Consider the following 17,415-nt stretch of genomic DNA (forward strand, 5'->3'; position numbering starts at 1 on the left):
CGACCGCGCGGGCCCATGGGACCTGTAGTCCGCTTCTCGGAAAGACTACAGCTCCCGAGAAGCATTGCGGGAGGGACGAAGCCAGGCGACGGAGGGGGCGGGAAGGGGAAAGAAAGGGAGGCACGAAAGGGGCCAGGAGGAGGGTGGGAGAGCCAGCCAATCAGGACGCGGGACCGGTGAAGGAGGCGCGGCGTTGACCATGTATGGGAAAGAGCGGGGCGGGGAAAAGGGGGAAACTATTCCAGGCGCTGAGAGACGCGAGAGAAACAACCCCGGAGGCGGTGCTCGCGCTGGTTGCTGCTGCTGCTGCTGCTTCTGCGTTCGCTGCTCCGGTGAAAGGAGCTGCTGCTGCTGCTGCTGCGGAGTGAGCCAGGGGTGCAGCCACACCTGCAACAGCTGCATCGCCCGCATCGCCAGACCGGCTCTCAGGTAGGCGAGCGCGCCAACAGCAGCAGCAACCCTGCTACAGCCAGCGCCGCTTCGCCCGCCGCTTGTGCGGGGTGGAAGAAGCAGAGCTGGGCTATCTCTCTTTCTTAAATAGGATAGTTATTTTTTTTCCAGCGCTTTTGAAAGAACGGCAGCGGCACAAGGGGTTGCGTTGGGTGGTGTTCTCAAAAAGATTTTTTTTAAAAAAAGGTTCCCTTGTTAATCAAAAGAACGGCACGCTGCTCCTTTTAATTTAATCGCGGGTGCCAGATGTTTCAGCAAAACAACTTAAGCCACTTTCGATCTCTTAGGAAATGCCGCCTCGGTTTCATAGACGCTGCTTTGCGAATCCCTCCGAGGCACTGATAAAGAGCCGCGGCTGTTTTCTTCCCTCTGGTGTCTTAAGAAGGTGTATATATTCTTGTGTCCGCATATTATGCAAACTAGACGCGTTTTTCCTTCAGAAATAAAAGCCAAACTAAACCCTGCGGTTTTTTTTCTTTTCTTTCTCTTTCTTTTCCTCATCGGGATTTTGGCCAATGCCCGATTTCTCTGAGTCATTAGAGAAAATGCTCCGTTTACTCGAAGTGAGTCTCGTTTTCACCCATTGCCATGCTCCGCAAACGGCGATTCACATGTGCTCTTCGCTGGGAGTCATTCAGACAATGCTGCCATTTACTGTAAGAGATGTGGAGAACTTTAAAATGTAACGCTGAGAAGTAGCATTTTAGCGTTCGTGTGTGACAGAGACGCAATTAATGCTGCCTCTTAATATGTATCACCTTAGATTAGGCGCTCTTGATATTTGTTCTAGATGCTATCTGTTAATTTCACACCTGTCTCCTCGTACGGTGCTTTCTGCTGGGTAGCATCAGGGTTTCTCTTAATGAACTGTTTTTGAAACATGTTGGACGTTTTATATTGAATCTTTGTGCACAGTATATTGAATACCAGTCCAGTAAAGGTATCCCCAGCCTATAGGCATTGTATATTTTCATGTCTATTGATACAAACTGAAACCGGTGACAGTTTTGCCATTGACTTCAAGTGCATCATTGTTTAGTAGTTCTAGCTGCTGTTAAAAGAAGAAAATGAAAGTGAGTTCTCAAACTGTATATTAAACAATCTTACCAACAACAGAAAAGGAGGTGATGTAGTGATCGAGAGGGGGTGAATTATGTAGTTTTAACAAGCCATCTACATTTGGGTCTCCAGTACATTTAAGGTTCTAATTCTGTGTATGCCCCATTCAACACTGAAGGGTTTACTTCTGTGTAGAGATCTGGTTGTGTGCTGAAAAACTTGGATCAGCAGCCTAATTCTGGAAATGTTTACTCAGAAGTAGGGCCTGCCGAATTCATTGGGACATACTTCTGGGTAAGTGTGCAGAGATTTATTCCTATTAATCAGTGAGTCTGCTTTACATTAGGCTTCCAATTATATAATCTGCTTGTCTCTAGATGGTTGCTAATGCATGCCACTTGCCAAAACGACACCCATCATTGATTAGAACTTTGGAAGTTTCACATTTCATGTGAAATTGCAAAACCAAAAGTTGGTGTTTAAAATTAAGCCAGTGAAAGAGAATTGGGAATATTTCATACTAGTTGCATCAGATGATTGACCCTGTCAACCAGTGGTGATAATGGAGAACTACTGTGCAGAAAATCTGTGTTACCTTTGAAACTGCTCCCTTTGAAACTACTGCCTCTGTACAGTGCAAGTGAGACTTCAGCTATATTGGACAGCAGCATAGTGTGTCATCATTCATCACTTTTCCCCATTTGACAAAGCGTAAGAAGCAAGAACGTTATGAAATGCATCTGAATGTTACGCCCTCTTAAGAAGAAGAAAAATCTCCTTAGTGTGCTAGTCTTCACATTTTTTCCTTTCTTCCCATAGTTAATCACAGAGAGCTTCTCAGCATTGTGTTCTGTGATGCTACTTGTAGGCTAAAGGTGAAGTAATCCTATGACAGAGAAATGCAGACATTTCAAGTTTCCCAGCGTTGTGTTTTTCGGAACAGTCCATGAGATTATGAGAAGATTTCAAGTGTTGAGAGGAGCAGATGTTGACATTTTCTTAAGCTTGACAATTTATGCTTCCAAGCTGGATTTAAGCCAAAATAATAATAGGAAACTAATGTCAGTAGCGCCTAGGTGAAAACAAAAGATTGACTAGGATTTTGTTTTGGAAGTTTCTGTTTTCTGTTGTTGTTTTTTTAAGGTGTAATCCTAAATGTGTTTATTTAGGACGATGTCCTTATCCCAAACCACTGGTCCATCTAGCTCAGTATTTCTACACTGGAAATACTGTCAGTGATTGAACCTGTTACCTTCTGCTTGTGGAACAGATGTACCACTGAGCTACAGTCCTTCCACATAGTAAATAAACTCAGATCAGTTCAGCGGAACTTATTTCCTTAGGATGCAGCCAATTTATATTCTGAAACCTTTCATGCAGTGGTGAGTAAAGCTCTGTACATCATTAACAAATGTAATTGTTGCTGTCTGTGAAATTACTTTGGAGTAACTGATGAATTGCAGCACTTGGACCGGCCCATTTGTTTTGCTGTACTCCTCTAGAATGCACTGCCCTTTATACTCTACTCTGACATTGTATACACCTTGTCAGATGCCAAAAATTCTCCTAATTATATAGGCTTTCCCAGAAAGACAAGTTGACCAGCAGGCAATATCAGATTTCTTCTGGAAACTTGTTTTTCTATATCGTATTTACTGTCTTTTCAGTATTGTACGCCACAGTGATAGTTGCTAATATTTAACAGTGTTCAGGATTTCCAAAAACTCCCTTTGAACATAGCAATGGGTGCAGCGGTCTATATACCTGGTCCTGAGTATGTATGTGCCAGTGCCACAAAGTTTTTAGGATTAGGCCATAGTTCATATTTTGGTGCTTAGATTATGCTTTGTACTCATGTTTCCCACTCCAGCTTTCGGGGCCCCATATCTTACATTCATACAAGTTTCAGACTGCTGTTGCATTTAGTTTATCCTCTTTTCTTTTCTTTTACTTTGTTCCATTTGCTCCAGTCCACTAATCATACACAAATGAGCTGTAATAGGCATAACAGGTGAACTCAGTACTGGTGACACATCTAGAACTGCTGCGTTCAGTCTTGCTTGCAGGTTTCCTACCGGCAACTGGTTGGTCACTGGGAGAACATGATGCTGGACTTAGATGAGCCTTCTGCCAGCTGATCGTTTCTTAGGTTGCTGTCCAGTGATGGGCACATGTGCAGCAACATACAGAACCTCCATCCAGTGCCTTTGCATTGGCCAACTTGAGGTTGCAGAAGAGCAACAATAAGGAGTTCATCTTTCTGCTCAATCAGGGTAGCTCTGGGTGTAGCTACTTCTCTATCCAATTCATGCCTGTGATCACAGAAAAATGGGAGGTCACCTAAGTCCCGCCTTTCATAACCTCTCGTCTCAGGCTGTTGTTGGACTACAGCTCCCAGCATCCCCAGGCAGAATAGTCAGTGGTCAAGGAAGATAGGAACTATAGTCCAGAAACAACAAAATCCCTGATGGATGGCCCTACAGCCTCTGCACCTCCACATAGCAAAGCCCATGAGCTCCCAAAGTGGTCTGTTCCAACGTCGGACTCATCTTCCTGTTAGGCCATTTAGACACAGGGTGTGTTTGGACATGGGGATTAGTGCTATAGTGCTAGTATTTCTGTTCCGTTTTCTAATGTCCTTTCACACTGCAGTATATCTGATGGGTTATGCAGCTGCAGCTTTTGGACCCAATATATTGCCGTGCTGCAGCTAAATTTTGTTTTGCAACTAAACATCGGTAGGCACTTTCTGTCGGTAAGAGCTGTTTGACCGTGGGGCAGATTCCCACGAGAGGTGGTGGATTCCCCTTCCTTTGAAGTTTGTAAGCAGAGGTTGGATGGTCATCTGTCATGGATGATTGCAGGGGGTTGGTTTGGATGACACTCGGGGTCCCTTCCAGCTCTAAAATTCTATGGTGTGATGCAACAATGGGTGCTATTGGACAGCATAATAATAATAATAATAATTTATTATTTATACCCCGCCCATCTGGCTGGGCCTCCCCAGCCACTCTGGGCGGCTTCCAACACAATATTAAAATACAATAATTCATCAGATATTAAAAGCTTCCCTAAACAGGGCTGCCTTAAGATCGCTCTCCCCCATGTTTTCTGCATATGTGTGCTTCTGTTTCCCCATGAAAGTAGAACTGTATGTTAATGTACCAGCCCCAGTTTTATCTCTTGTTATGGTTTAAGGGGACTGCCAACTGTTTTCACCCCCTAGAATCAAATATTGTACCAGGGAAATCAGCCCTGCTATATACTGGTACGTCCTTAGTTTCCCTGAAGTGCAGTTTCCATCATGTGAACGCTCAAACATAATGCAGAAATGAACAAGTTAGGGAACTATCAGAGGAAATGGAATAAACTGCTGTGTGAATGCAGCCAAAATCTGCTTCTACTTATTAGTTCTAGCTAGTCCTGCTCTATGAGCAATGGAGAATAAGCCTTCTCCATCTCTTGCATGACAAACTGCTGTAGCTTTGAAGATAGCGTGAAGTAGGTTTTTATTATGACATGAGCTTTTATAAATTGCTACCTGATTTAAGAAATATTAGTGGGCTAATTATATGAGTTTTGATTAATTATGAATTTTGATGACTAAATTGTTGATTAAATCTGCATACACTTACACGTGAACAAAACGCATAGTCCTGAAGGCAGAGAACCAAACTTATAGATGATGCACCCATGATTTGTAGAAGGCACTGTTTTACCTTTACTACATAAGGGAATGCTATTTCTATGATGGCAACCCCCAGCTACCATTTTATTCTTTGATGGCAGCCCCCAGCTACCATTTTTGTAAATATTTGAATTTTTAAAAACCCCAGTTCTGCCCACAAGGCAGGGCATCATCACCAAAAGTGTTTTAATATTGATCAGCTGGACATCGAAGTTCTACAATAAACCTCTGTTTCTGTGGGTTTCCACACTGCACACCTTCTGTGTTGGATTTAGACTTCCCCTCCCATCTATGGAAGGATGCAAAAGCCACTGGAGCAAGAAGTGGAGGTGGTTTTTAACCTTCATCCCTTTCACAATTCCCACATTCGTTTCCCACACCATTCTGGAGGGTTGCTTAACCATGCAGAGCAGATTGTTAGGAGGTACAGGACTGAATCCAGTGCTGTGTGCATGGAGTTAGGTTTGAACAATGGAGCATCTCCCTCTTCTCCTTGCGCAACCTCAAAATCTGCTCTGGGTGGTTTCCTCCAACACTCTGGAGCACAGAAAGCTGCAGAGAATAGGAGAGAGGTGTTTCCTTGTGCAGGCATTAGTCTGTTGCACGAGCAGAATGGCAGCGTGCAATGCAGCCTTCAGAAATGGGCAAAAATTGCTAATCTCTACCACCTAGTACACTTGCAGAAGTGACTTGTTCTCCTGCCAAGTCTGGATGCAACCCTCTCTCTTTGCAGTAACACACCGGTATCCCACTGAGGCAGGATATTATGTTCCTTTTATCTTTCATTCCTATTTACAGGAGATCCAAGGAGTCCCTAAGGCACACTGAACACACAAACGCACACCAGAACCTCCTCTCTCCCGTCTACTGCAGCTTCTTGAGTTGTATCGGAAGCTTTTCTAAAGGTCCCCCGAGTTTTTGAGCAGGGCTTGTTGTCTGGAGTGGAAGTCTGCAGTCAGAAGTAGGAGATGAATGCTTTCAAGCTTTGTTCTGCCTTCAGATGTTCCCCATGTGGCCTTTTGGATCCCAGCCCCTTTATGCTTGCCTTTTAAAGTTTATCCTAAAGCTCAAAATATCAATTGAGCATCACAATCCTAAGCATGTTTTCTCAGGAAGTGTGTCTCATTGACTTGCATGGCTTATTGGCTCCAGCTCGTGATATCAAGGGGAGAGCTTAACTTCAAGCTCAGATTCAGACAATGCGCTAAGTCTAACCTTGGCTCGGCACACCAGTCAGGGTGTTTTCAGATGTAGGTAATATTGCTTTGTTTCCCCAATTATTATACTATTGCTTCTGTCCTGTTTGCTAATGTTCATGTCACACAGCAGTACCTGTTGCTTTATGGGACGGCGGCTTTTTGACTGATATGTTGCACTAAAAGTAATTCACACCAGTGATGGTGGTATGACACAACAAGCATCATTGGTTGACATCTCTGTTCCCCAACCCTTCCCACGCGTTTCTGCTTCTGTTTCCCCACAATTCCCCCATTAAAACAGCAGGGGAAAAAGTATACTGCCCCAGAAGTTGGCACTTTACTCCAGCTATTTTCCTGGTTATGGGGGCTGCAAACAGATTTGTTCAGGAATCAAATAACACGGAAACACGTGCTATATTCTGTCACTTTACTCCTGCAATTTGGGGGGCTAATGGAATTGCAAACTGATTTTTTTTCTGAAAGCTATTGGCATGGAAGTGAGCTCAGGGTTCGAAATTAGCAGGCACATTTTTGCGACTAAAGATTCTCCGTTTGTGAGCACCTCCAAAAGTCTGGATGCCATTTTTTTGCACACTCAAGAATTACTGATATGGATGTGCTTTGAAGACTCAAAAGTATATGTTAAGGATAGACAATACATTAAGGAGTTTAACAATAGTTAGTAGTTTGAAAACTGAAGTATGGTACCTATATTTTTTATTGTAAACACTAAATTAAACGTAATAATTTCTGCTAAACATATTAGCAATGTGTCACTTACATGAATTGCGTGTTAATTCATGCTTATCAAAATAATAAAGAAAAAGTGGTTGTGCCCCCCCCCCCCCCGGATGGCAACTAGACATTCTGTTTTGGCACCCACAACCCATGTCCCAAAAGCCATTTGGCTCCTAGCTTTTCTATCCCAGTTTCTGACACTGAAATTTCAGCTCCAAATTCTCTGTGTGTTTCACTAGATTTCCAGAAGTGGCCTATATATCGTGTGAAAGCACAAAAATTAACTGGGAAGCGTCGGGCTAAGAGAATAAACTCATGTGTGAATGCAACCTTAAAGAAACAACAACAACCAAGGGGCCATAGAGTAGCTTCATGCTCTTCTCTGGGCGCATATTTTAGTTTACCATGTCATGTGACCCAGACCCCACTCCTCACCTCTTTCATGTAGCTTGCCCTGTCCATTGCCCGTTGGCTTTTATAACAATGTGAAGAAACTCTTCTTTTCTTTTGTGTGAATTGGGCCCATTTGCATTATTATTTCCTTTAACTATGCGTAGTAGCCTGGGAAAGACCTTGTGTCCCACATGGTATAGAAAGCTAGTACATATGTGCATGGTGTGAGCTGCTACAGGTCAGATAGATGCATTGTGCAACAAGCATCAAAAATATTATGTCCGAGTGCCTACCACTGTAGAATAGGGGTGGGTGCAATCTTGTGCACATCTGCTTGGAAGCGCATGTGTTGAATTCAGGCTTATTTCTGGGAGTAGGGTTGCACAATCAATGTGTATAATCAGCCAGTGTTCCAAAGCAAAGTGTTGATTATCTTTCCCAGAGGGAGGTGGCAGAATTATTAAGCCTGGTGGTATACACTGTAAGACGAAATTCAATTATTCTTCTCTTCCTCTCTTAACAGGCAGAGGAAAGAGAAAATAACTTGGCTTGCCTCAAGGCTTAAGTGCAGCGTAGCAATTCCTTCCTTAGGCATGTTTATTGTTTCTCCCGGTTCCTCGGTGCGGCACAAGCAAGATCCTGTCCCCTCTAACCAGCAGGGTGCAAACAAATGCTCTCTGCGGAGTGCAAACCAAACGACATCATAAAAGTGTTAAGTAATAAATCTTTAATAAAACACTTTTTTAAAAAAGTGTTAAGTAATTGTGAGGAAAGGGCATGCAAATAAGGAAGGCACTATTTTATTTTATTTTAGTTTAAAAAGCATTGATTATCTCCCAGGTAGTCTGACTATTACTAGTAGTGCTGCTTCAAAAATCCCCCCCCCAAAAAAAACCCTATTTGACATCAGTTAATGAGGAAATAAATTGTATTTGAAACTGTAATATAAATTGTATTTGAGAATATAAAGGAAATTCTCATGTGTCGAGTGCAGGTTTGTGTCATGCTTTCCTTACTTCTGAGGTCACCAACAGGTGTTTGTGGGCATCCTTGCTTTCATTCTACTACTTATCTCATTGATCTGTATTCTGTAGTCAGCCTTCCTAGGTGCCTGTACTTCAGTCAAGGCCCAGGGGAAGACATCAAAAGGTAACTCCACCCACAGGGCTTTTTCATGTCAGGTGGTGTATGCAGCCAGGGAGGCTGCAGTGTGCTGGGCAAATGTTTGCTGGGACAAACACACACACACACACACACACACACACACACCACCCTTGGTCGCCTTACAGTAATAATACATGCTCAGAACCCACACTGACCAAAATGCCAAATAATTTTTGAGTGCCCTTTTAAAAAACAATCATTTATTTATTTAGCTTCCTGTGAGTCATCTTGAATCAATTTTACTACTCAATAAAAACCTATATAAAATCAGTTAAAACAACTGCATATATGAAAACTTTTTTAAAAAACCAAGAAAACAAGAAACAACAATTGCATATATAAAATCCATTTCAAATCTAATACAGAGGCCAACTGGGATAAAAATCTCCATTTAGGCTTGTTGAATGGAGATGAATAGAACTTTTGATAAACTGGAGGAGGGATTTCGGCACAGCACTTATTATTAGTTAGATGCTTGTTTCAAACCCCCGACAGACCAGTATTTGGTTTGTTTTTAAACTTGTAACACAAATCAGAGCACTCTCTAGTTCTGCTTGACATAAATTCAAAGAAATCACAGCTCTCTTACATAAGAAAGGATAATGCCCAAGGTATGTTGAAGCCTAGTAACTTGTAGATCCCTGCCTAGAATCTTTAAATCAAAGTAATACTTAATCAAGATGAAATTTCCAAAAACTGGAAGTGTTCAAATATGAGTCTAGGTCCCCTTGCAGATCTTGCAAGGATTCCAAAAAATGCTGAAGCTTAGGGGAGTTTCTGGGAAACTCCATCTGAAACACTGCGTCTGAGGAGTGTAATTGGTGGGCAGGGATATATGGATTAAGGGAATCCCTTAGGCATATAATAGCAACCACATGCATTAATAGTAATTTCAAAACTGTTGTGAATTGATGCTGAGTATTGAGCTGATCACCGAAGAATTGATGCTTTTGAATTATGGTGCTGGAGGAGACTCTTGAGAGTCCCATGAACTGCAAGAAGATCAAACCTATCCATTCTGAAGGAAATCAGCCCTGAGTGCTCACTGGAAGGACAGATCCTGAAGCTGAGAATCCAATACTTTGGCCACCTCATGAGAAGAGAAGACTCCCTGGAAAAGACCCTGATGTTGGGAAAGATTGAGGGCACAAGGAGAAGGGGACGACAGAGGATGAGATGGTTGGACAGTGTTCTCGAAGCTACTAACATGAGTTTGGCCAAACTGTGGGAGGCAATGGAGGATAGGCGTGCCTGGCATGCTCTGGTCCATGGGGTCACGAAGAGTCATAAATGACTAAACGACTAAACAACAATAACAATTGCAGTTGCACAGAAAGGCCACCTTGTACCAAGTCATTATAGTATGTTATTTTTTTCGTCATACAAAGGAAATAGGTGTGTGTGTGTGTGTGTGCATCTCTCCCTCAGCCCTGCCAAAGTCGTCTTGGTTTTTTTTTAATGCTCCTCCTTACTAATGAGAGTATTTGGCAATGCCCAGTTGTGCATGCTGTGTAAAAGATAAGGCAGATGTTCTTTTTGGAGTGAGGCTTAATGTTTCATAAGTTCAGGAAAGCCTAGAATCAGGATTTTAAAGAGCAAATTGATTTGCGTGATTTGATGAGTGTATTGGCAGCCGTAATGTCCTCCTCTTTTTAATAGCTTTGTTTGTTACTTTCCATTAGTTTGAACGAAAGAAGGATGGCAGATTTTGTTCTGCTTGCTCTGATGATTCAACTACTGTAATTTTAATAAATCAAATTTATACATGTGGCAGAAATGAATTGATTCTCCTAGCTAACAAATGGTCAGAGATTAGCAAATTCACTCTTCTTTTTCATAACGAGGGCCTTATATTGTTAACCTGTTGGTATATTGCACACCTCCAAAGGGTCATACCAATAAATGGGGCTTAGTTCAAGCATATAAGGGAAACTGTTTTGCATAAGAGAGCTGAGGGGAATGTTTTACTTGTATGCTACCTCCCCTTCTCCCCAGAAGAAGTAGCTGATCTTCAAACTACAGTTTGCTGTGATGACCAGGTTCACAACTGTGGTTTGCTTTAACCATAGCTACTGAGGATAAACCAGGGGAACAAACCATGGTTTCAGATCATGATTTGTTCTTGCTATCCGTGTTTTAAGCATACTGCAGTTCCCCAAGTTTGGACACCACAGCGTACTACTGTTAGCTAACTTAAAATCAAAACAGGAAAGTTTAAAAATCTGCCTTGTGGACATAAAGTTGGAAGAGCAGGCATCATGTAAGCCCAGGGTCTTCCACAACCTGTTCACAATCTAAGCAGCTGTTTCCAATTGCATCTGAATCAAACACCCATATGGTTGGGTGGGGTTTGAAGTCAGTCACCCCTAATTCTGACTCAAGACAAGTGCGTTGGGTAATTTTCAAAGTTCCTGTTCCACTAGCACAAAATACTTCCACTTGTGAAATGGAACCTTCACCTTCTCTCCCCTACAGCCCCCCATAAACCTTCAAAATTACGTCTGGAGGGTTGGGGGATTTTCCAAATCTGATTTTTGGGGCACAAGCAAAGTTCCACTTACAGAGCATTGGACACAGCTGTAAAACTCTAATGCACACTTGTATCTCTTCCATAGTCCTTGTTCGTCAACTGAGAGGGAGGAACTATGGAAACTCGATTCTAGGTTTTGGAAGGGAATTGTCCGAAAGATAATTTCAGTTAGATTTAATAATATGAAATGCCATAAGTAGGTTGGCTTTGCAGTCACTAGAGGAGTACATTAATCTTAACATTTCCTGCCTCGTGTGAAAACGTGTAATGGAACTGCTTCCTCTTTAGATTTGCGAGATGCCAAATTTTAATCCTTAAATTCTCCTCAGGTAACTGATAAAATATAGAACATAAACTGTGCAATAAATCTGTGTAATAAGATACACTATACAACTTGTATACCTGTGGCTGTCTCATTCCAGCGTTGCTTTAATCAATATTTCTACACTGCTTGGGTTTTATAGGAGAACTTTCCGTTCTGCCTCAGCTGCGTGAAACCCCAATTCTGAACATTTCCAAGAGCATGGCGGTGTCCCTGTCCTGCCATAAAAACATATTGGTTTCTAGATACGTCGATGCAGTGGGCATTAGAGTGAAACTGCACATCATGCACAAGCCAGGATTCTACAGACCTCACTGGCCCTGCGACACACCCCTTTTCTTGCAGGAATGTGTCCTTGGACTCTGATAAAGAAGGAAGGAATGTGTGTAGGAATTAGGTTATGGTACAATGGTAAAGGGTGGCGCTGTGGTCTAAACCATCAGAGCATAGGGCTTGCCGATCAGAAGGTCGGTGGTTCAAGTCCCCGTGAGCTCCTGTTGCTCGTTCCCAGCTCCTGCCAACCTACGTTGCACGTCAAAGTGCAAGTAGATAAATAGGTACCGCTCCATCGGGAAGGCAAACAGCGTTTCCGTGTGCGGCTTAGTCATGCTGGCCACATGACCCTGAAGCTGTACGCCAGCTCCCTCGGCCAGTAAAGCGAGATGAGCGCTGCAACCCCAGAATCGTTCATGACTGCACCTAATGGTCAGGGGTCCCTTTACCTTTACAATGGTAAAATGTACATTTAATGCCCTGCCCACTTTCCCCCTGGTTCTACCCACCAATGGTGTGTGGCCCTTGGAAAGGAACCTGGCCCTCTGGCTGAAAAAAGGTCCTCCACTCCTCCTTTGGAAAAAGGGTGGTATATAAAGGAGGCAAACAAATACTATATTATGATGAGATAAACTCTGCCTCCTCCCTCAGGCAGAAGGCAAGACTTCTGATGTCTGCTTCTGCAGCCCTGAAATAGATTTCTGCTGGTGCATCAAGGGAAGGGTACTTAGGCACGATAAAAAGCCTCCCAGCTCTCTGTTCTGTTTCATGAGCGCAGCTTTCTGCCCACTGAGGTTGCAGAGCCTTAATGTCCTTGGTCTCATGTCGCATTCAGAAGTAGTTTGATGGGAGCGACTAGGCACGCGTGACCGAAATCTCTTTGTAGATCATTCCTCTTGGATGTTCCCCCCCCCCCCCCGCAAGACTAGTATGAACGCTGTGGGCATATTTATGAATCATGCATTCTGAGAGGTGGTGGTTGTTTGTTTAGTCCATAATTTGAAGACACAATTCATTCACAGTTCACCACGAGGTCCTTAATAGCTGGCAGGTGTCTGCGTGGAACCAATTTCTGCCCATATGAATTATCAGTGGGAATCACGGCTGGTTTGAATTCACTCCCACACTCATGTGATTGAACATTTTTTTCTAGAGAATGGGTGGGTCCAGCCTCCAAGCATCTCTACTTGGCCCCTGTTATGTACTGAGTTGAATAGGATCCAAACTGCAGCAGGCTGATTGGTCCTAGAACAATAGGATTGAGATTGCAGCAGTCTGACTGGTCCCAGAACAATAGGATTGAGATTGCAGCAGTCTGATTGGTCCGCAGGAGCCACCCAATCCAGCTCCAGGTGGAAGTGAATCTGCACTCTGATTGGCATACAGGAGTATCCCTGAATTAGCCAATCACGTGGGGCCCATTGTGTAAATAGTGTATATAAAGCAAACGTTTTGGGGGAACTACATTCCTCACTACTATGAGCTGAATAAAGAGCATGAAAATCACACTGGAATCCGAGTATCTTTCAGCCCCCAAGCCATGACACCTCCTTGGGTCTCTCTCTCTCTCTCTCTCTCACACACACACACACACACACACACTTCCCAGGTCACACCCTTCCCTGACCTTGATCATTCTCAGGTGCATTTGAATGGCTGAAAAATATCATTGAATTGTGATAATTCTTCTTGTTTACTTGGATGAAACTGCAGAGGTATATTTATGCGTGTATTTTTTTTTACTTTGCAATGTTGCTTATTATGCAGATGTGAGCCACATCCTTTGCTCCACCCACTTTTTGACTCCACCCCTACCTGCCACTGGCATATGTCTCCCATTGGCTGAACAAGTTTCCCCCACCCCTGAACCAGAGGTCCCCAGATGTTGTTATGGGACTTTAGATGTCCCATAGATCGCTGACCACTGGCCATCCTGACTGGGGATGATGGAGGTGCATGTCCAACAAGATATGGCGGTGTCCAAGGTTGGGGAAGACTGATCTAGAGAATGTTTACTCTGGGATTCCTTCCCATTTCACTGCAACTTCCTTGTTCTTCTCTGCTGCTGTGTATTGAAGAAACAGTGAGGCCATACTGGAAGAGCATTGGAAAGGAACTCTCTGCGAATGGGACTTCATTTCTGGTTTCCCATGTGAAGAGTCACTTAGGTGGGTTCCCAGAAAGTCATTCAGGGCTTCCCAAACATGGGTCTCCAGCTCTTTTTGGACTACAACTCCCATCTTCCTGTAGTTAGTAGGAGCAGTTGTCAGGGATGATGGGAATTGTAGTCCCAAAACAACTGGAGACCCAAGTTTGTGAAACCCTGATCTAGATTTTTAGCATGTGGTGGCCTCCAGTGAGAACTCATTGCCATCCTAATTTTGCTGAATTTGAAAGCTCCTTTACCATCTGCATTGGGAAGGTTTGGAACATAAAGGTACACACACTCTCTGTTATAAAAAAGTGCTCTGGATTTGCAGGTTATTCCAGTGCATCAGTTAGTGGAAGGAAGTGAGTGAATTCCTGCATAATCTTTCATAGGCAGCTCAAGAGGACAAGTTTATTTAGGCTTCAATAATGATTAACACCATTCATTTGGATCACGAGAGTAACGCCCAACTAGTAGTCTGTCTAAGAAGAAATACTGGAATCTGGCTGTCGGCCACTGAACTAGTTCTGCATTGATTTACAATTATAGTTTAATTCTTCTTTTGACCGTTGATTCCTACATGAGGTTCAGATGTGTAGTATGTCCTTTGTGGATTGCACTTTTTTGTTTTGTTCTTCCCACAACCATCAAATATCACTTTGGGCACATATATTTAAAATGATAGTCAAACGTAACCTTCTGGCAATCTCCTTTTCCATATTGGATGAACTGATGCTGCCTGTTCTCAGTGATTCAACACTACAGCTAATATGAATTAATACTTAATTTAATTGACTCTGTAAATGTGCTTTTCTGGAATATTTTTCCCTGCTCATATTAAAGCAAGGTTTATAGCAATTATCTGCTGTGTATCTCACACATTAAATTAGGATGTGTACAGGCATTTTATTTTTTGGTGGGGAGTCAGTGTGGTTTTCCACATCCTGGCCTGACCCTGACGTCATAGCCTATGTGACACATACATGTCATTTCTCCCTGCTGTGAAATCCATTTCCTCCTGCTTCTTCCATTCACATTGGTGAGTTGAACCACACTGGAATGTTGTACTTCCCTCTGTGCCTCCAGAAAATGGAATGGGTTAATTTTAAAAAACAAACAAAAAACCTGTTTTAGAGATGTGTCTTGACATTCTAGTAAAGATATCAGTGTGGTTAACCAGTGAGCAGGCTCTGTACGTGTATACAGTCGATCAGGATCACATGCGCATTTAATTTGTGCAAATTCAATGTTGCACCCTCGGCTGCAGCGCGCCATCCCAGATCCATTCAAGCCTTTTTCTTCTGCCTGTGTCTCTCTCTGTCTGCATCCCTCCTCTCTTCTGTCCTCTAGATAGCTTGTAGGTGGAAGAGTGAGCAAAGACAGTAGAGACACAGGGAGAGCCTCCCCACAGGGCTCCCCCCCCCTTGCCAACCAGAAGCCAGGTGAAAACAGGTAATTTTGGCTATAGGCAATTTTTGCATAAAGGCGCTGCCTCTGGAACGTACCCCTAGCGTGTGATGTGTGGCTAGATTGCATAATAAATTCTACCCCAGATTTCAGATTGTCTCGTGTATATCTTCTTTACATTAGAATGCTCCCTGCACGTATTAGCCATTTTGTCTCCCAGCATGACATGGACTGAATCAATGAGGTGTTGATATTCTCCTCCTCCCTGCAAAAAAATAAAATAAAAATAAAAATCCCCAAACCCACTAGCTCCACAAAACGCTGCTGTAATTTTTGCTGCCATTATGTTGTGGGGAAAGCCAAGTTCTGCATATGCTAGTTTATTTCTCTGTTGGATTTGGCTACATCTGTACAATGTCAAGCGTTTGGTTGCCAGATAGAAGAGGGGAGATAATGGTGAATGAAAGAAACGGCTTGGCAAAGAAACACGTCCAGCAAAAAGGTTAAGTACCTTCCAGGTAATCCGGCAGACAAGATAATACGTAATGCCCAGATGTCTGTCTTTGCCTCCTTTGGGTTCTTTTCCGCTGAGCCTTTCAGCCACATTGAAATTGATTGAAACCTTGTGGGCTCCTGGGATGAGAAGTGTGTTTATTTTATTCTGTTCATTTTAAGGCTTTTTTTTTTTTTTAGTATTTCAAGACAGCTAAAAAAGAAGGAACAAAAGAGCCAAGGAAAAACAACAAAGGGAGCACCAAAATAATAAAATTAACAGACAAGGAGACATTCAAACAAAACACAAAGGGCAAGCACCATAAGAAGGCAGGTCAGATTCTTTTTTTAAAAAATGGATAGACTCCGTCTAACACCTGAAAGATAGTATGGAATGTATTTAGGGAAGGAGTTCCATCATTTGGGTGGTACCACCCAGGAGTCCCAGCTGCCAGTAGAGGAGCTGATTCCAAATTGGAATGGGTTCTGTACAAAGCTGCCTTTTGCTAGGCTCCTGCCATCACTTGGACCCTCCACCAATGTGTCAGTCATGTGACTGACATGTTGGTGGCCCTGCCCACTGAAGTAGCCAAGTCTCCATAAGCTACACACAATATTACGGGCCTCTATTTTCAGGTGGGCATGAACTGACTCAAACCATGCTTGCCAACGACTGTCTCCCGTCTGCCAGTCTCCAAGGAGAGGGAAATGTCCATTTGCAGATGGAATTTGAATTCAGAGCACATGTCTACAAACGGACTTCAAAGGGGCTCCCTCTCAGCAGCCACCAGTTCTCTCAGCGCTGAGAGTGTGATGGGCTGTCGGCCCCAAACAGCTTCAAAGGAGCTGATCATCAACTGATATTATGATGTCATTGGGTGATAGGTGGGCAGCCAATCTACCTGTCCATCTTGGCTATCCCAGGAGAGGGGGGATATTAGGGGTGTGACATGTTGAATGAATTCAGGCTGCATGTTGTTGTTCAGTCGTTCAGTCGTGTCCGACTCTTCATGACCCCATGGACCAGAACACGCCAGGCACGCCTATCCTTCACTGCCTCTCGCAGTTTGGCCAAACTCATGCCATTCGCTTCGAGAACACTGTCCAACTATCTCATCCTCTGTCGTCCCCTTCTCCTTGTGCCCTCCATCTTTCACAACATCAGGGTCTTTTTTAGGGAGTCTTCTCTTCTCATGAGGTGGCCAAAGTACTGGAGCCTCAACTTCAGGATCTGTCCTTCTAGTGAGCACTCGGGGCAGATTTCTTTGAGAATGGATAGGTTTGATCTTCTTGCAGTCCATGGGACTCTCAAGAGTCTCCTCCAGCAGAGTCTCTCTCTGCAGGAGACTCTCAAGAGTCTCCTGCAGCAACCTGAATGAAACCTGATAAAAGGATCTTCCAGAAAGGGAAGACAGGTTGAGAGCATTGAGAAGGGATCAACATTAGCAATTCCATAAGCTACACATTGGGGAGTCCTGTTGATTTCAGCAACTAACTACACCCGCAGCTAGAATGCTGCTTTGGTAAGCAACACGACATACCAGCGAATGG

General features: G+C 43.3%; 1 protein-coding gene across 1 annotated transcript in view; it reads left to right on the forward strand.

Moving 5' to 3' along the window:
• Window positions 1–322: 322 nt before the first annotated feature.
• The window catches only part of SERPINI1 (serpin family I member 1), a 91,879-nt gene continuing 74,786 nt past the window's right edge, over window positions 323–17,415 (forward strand). The window contains exon 1 of the mRNA XM_033150592.1: window positions 323–429. The gene's annotated coding sequence lies outside the window, so the exon portion shown is untranslated. The remainder of the gene's footprint in view (window positions 430–17,415) is intronic.

Source organism: Lacerta agilis, chromosome 5 (assembly GCF_009819535.1).
Source record: "Lacerta agilis isolate rLacAgi1 chromosome 5, rLacAgi1.pri, whole genome shotgun sequence".
In the NCBI taxonomy this organism is placed as follows: Eukaryota; Metazoa; Chordata; class Lepidosauria; order Squamata; family Lacertidae; genus Lacerta; species Lacerta agilis.